Here is a 3,708-nt window from a genome sequence, read left to right on the forward strand (position 1 = left end):
CCTGTCACTTTTGATGATTTTTTGGATGTTAACTTCGACCATATTTGCATCAAACTGGACAAAATACAAACATGTAATATTGAGAGGATATATTGATGGTTTCACGATTAATAATTAAGGAGAAACATTGAAAGAAACAATAGGTAAGAGAGTTCATAAACAATTTATTTATTTTTTCAAAAAAACAAACAAACAAAGGGTAGTCAAATACGTAAATAAGTTTTACTACTTATTGGTTTTAAATCAAATTTATTTTTAGTTGAATTAGAGAGGCTAGACTCGTAATCTTAAAATAAAATCATAGTAAACGGAGAAATCATATAATAACATTGATATTGCGGACTCATCTTCCATAATAAAACAATTAAATTCATCATCATCCATACTATTTCACACAACCGTGCATTTTTAAGTTGATTTTTTTATCCTTCGTAAATCCAATTTAATCCTTCGTCAACTATTACTCGTTGATTGTTTCTCTTTTCATAGGTTGTACGAGATATTTTTTTATGATTTAGTTAATGGAAAAAAAACGAGAAAGAAACATAAGAAAAGGAGAGGGATATTGTTCACAGTTGACATGAAAAGACGAGGGTACCCAAATACACCACAATCTTTTTAATATCAACTTATAAGTCTGGTTTCTTAAGTCATCGTCTATGGACAATGTCGAGACAATACAACTTAAGTCATATACGTTGTGTGATTGTCTATATACGAGGTCGAGACAATACAACGACAAGATATTTACTTGAAAATAGTTACGGTAATAACCGATAGACTATTATGATCAAAGTCAACTAATACGGATTAACATACAAGTGGAATTTACTTTAATTATAATAAAACAATTATAATGCGGAATAATAAAGTAAATGGCACAACAAGATTTGTTAACGAGGAAACCGCAAATGCAGAAAAACCTTGGGACCTTGGCCAGCTTTGGATACTCTCAACTTCGTAAAGTTGAGACCAAGCAGACTACCTTTAGCTACTTAGTTTCGTCAGTATCCCTGCGCCTTCGACTTCTAGAGTCACGCACGTGAATAGCAAGTCCTTTGGATCGTATTTCAAACATCAAAGGAAGAATCTGTTTGGTAACCACTCTAATCAATCTTTGCTATAAAGATATGTGAGTTGTTGACATAGGCTCTTCCGTTTAAACAAATAAACTCCTTTGTCTGGTTAGGTTAATCTAAACTTTGATTACCGAAATAATCAAATTCTAGATTCGCGTACAATCAATATAAATCCCAAAGAGAAACTATAAGGCGATGCCAATCTCACGCAATTAGTCAATCAAGTCTATCAAGGATAAACACTTTTTTAGTTGGATCTCAGCCGATACGGTTTGTGCACTAAATCCACAAGATACAAAAACCACTAAGAATTCTTCTTCGTCTTCAAATCTTCTATTGCCTTCAATAACCTGCACAACACCACTTGAATCCTCTTGTGATCAATCGCACAAACAAAATGGATTCTGTTAACAATGGATTATCACAAGATTTTTTTAGATCCGAAGATGGTTCTAAAGATCCCGTCGACACTTTGATCTAGTTTGAGTGACCCTTGTGTCAGAAGAGAAGGCTCTCAAGAATAATCAAACTAGGTGCAATCAAAGTTACAACAACCGTTATTCAATCAAATAAATAATTGAAAAACTAAAATAACAATGCAACTATATGGTTTCCCACCAATGGTACTCGTAAAGCTTCTTGATCCCACAGAAGTCTTTAAACGAGCGGTCGTAATAGAGTTCGCTTAATTAGGGTATTTTCCTCTCCGAATAGACGGCTCCATGCTGGGTGTCGTAGGATCAAGAAATTAATAATCTTATTTCCACACAATTAACTGGTAATATAATGGAAGTAAGGATCGTTCCCACGAAGAGCGGTGAGTTTTAGTTGTCAAAGTGTCATAAAGGGGGGGTTTTGTTTTAGATTTCGAACAAAGTAAATAAAAGCAATTGAAAATATTAAGTTGTAAGCAATAGAGAGAGATATGATCGAGGAATCCTTCTTCGTTAATAAACCGTCAATGAGTTAATATATTCATCTATTTGTCATTAATCATAGATTATCACCAGCCGTAGAAAACAGCTAGAGCAGTGCTATTCTCTAAAGTCCTTTGATCACTGGGTACCGAAGCGCTCGAATACCAGATTCGATTCATCCAAACCACCAAGTAGTAGCGCACTCAAGGTGTAGCTTGGTCGAATGATTTATGTTTTGTGACTTAGGTTGATCCTAGTAGTTAAACTCTTAGCGCAGGGTCCACTTTCTAGTGTTGTTTCTACATGTGATTGCTCCACAGAATCCCTCTGCAAGGTTTCACGTTTTCTACTTGTGTAGCGGTTATTCAACAATTACACTGATATCCTAACCCTTTACTAGCTTTAGATTAATCAATAAACTGATTTAGTTGGCCACCTAGAACAATCAATCAATCATAATATTTACTCATAGTAGAAACAAACGATAATCATATGAAGAAATCAAAATAGATTCATATATTAAATCAAATCAAGTTTACAACTTAGAATTCATCCTCAATCAATAGGTTTTTAGCTACTCATGGATGTAGAAACATCCATGGTATACATATAAGAAAAGTTTAGAGATATCGTTACGATTGAAAAACCGCTCAGAAACCCTAGCTTTCGCTATTGTGATGTTTCTCCTCTCCAAGCCTTACAATTTCGTGATCCCTTGATGATGATTCATTCATGACGTAATACCTCCTTTTATAGGTTTACATTGCTTGGCCTTCACGTATTTAGTTCGGTTCAAGAACCCGACCTAAAAATATGAAATAACGACCCCAAACATGACCTTAGGCCTTCCAAGGTATGAATACACGTTTTCCTACTAGCTAAGTATGCGTACCTGGTATGCGTACCTCAAATTCCAGCAGAAATTTTCGGAATTAAGTATGCGTACTTTACTGTTTTCTGTATTCAGTAAAAGCTTGTTTTGGCCATAACTTCTTCGTCCGAACTCGGAATGACCTCATTCTTTTTGAATTATTTTTATCTTTCAATTCTCTTCAAGATGGTGATGATAAATCCTTAATTTGAATGAGTTAAGATCAGTCTTCGGCCCTTCTATTGATTTTGAGCGTTTTGCTCCTTTTCGTCGCACTTCTTCAACTTCTCTTGGACTTGGGTACTTGGAATACTTCTCTTCCTAACTCTTTTCAGAACTTTGTATCTCCTTTTTGGATGATTCACCTAATAGAGGCAAATAAAATCAAACAAGAGTAATAATACGAAAATATGCAAGAATAATAACTTAAACAAGTATGGAACGAACACTAAAATCATATAAATTATGCACTTATCAAATCCCACACACTTAGCTTTTGCTAGTCCTCGAGCAAACTAAAATAAACTAATCCTAAATACAACAACTCCATGTCGTTGAGAAAATGGTTACACTTAGCATGTATAACAAGCCTTTAAACCCCTAGGTGTCCCTAGTGGACGAGTTAGAGTCTCGTGAGGGCTTACAATAGGTATACCCACAAAACCTACTCCAATTTCTCGTCTTGAAAGAACCACTAAGGATAGACACAAAGTAGAAAGCCAAATAATTAGCTTGCATAAGTTCTTTAGCTACAAACATCCCACATAGATTCCAATCATCACACACAAGCAATTAATTACGTGTGACATTCAACCTAATTGCAAAACTCTACTAAGATAGT

The sequence above is a fragment of the Papaver somniferum genome, chromosome 5 (genome assembly GCF_003573695.1).
Source record: "Papaver somniferum cultivar HN1 chromosome 5, ASM357369v1, whole genome shotgun sequence".
Lineage (NCBI taxonomy): Eukaryota > Viridiplantae > Streptophyta > Magnoliopsida > Ranunculales > Papaveraceae > Papaver > Papaver somniferum.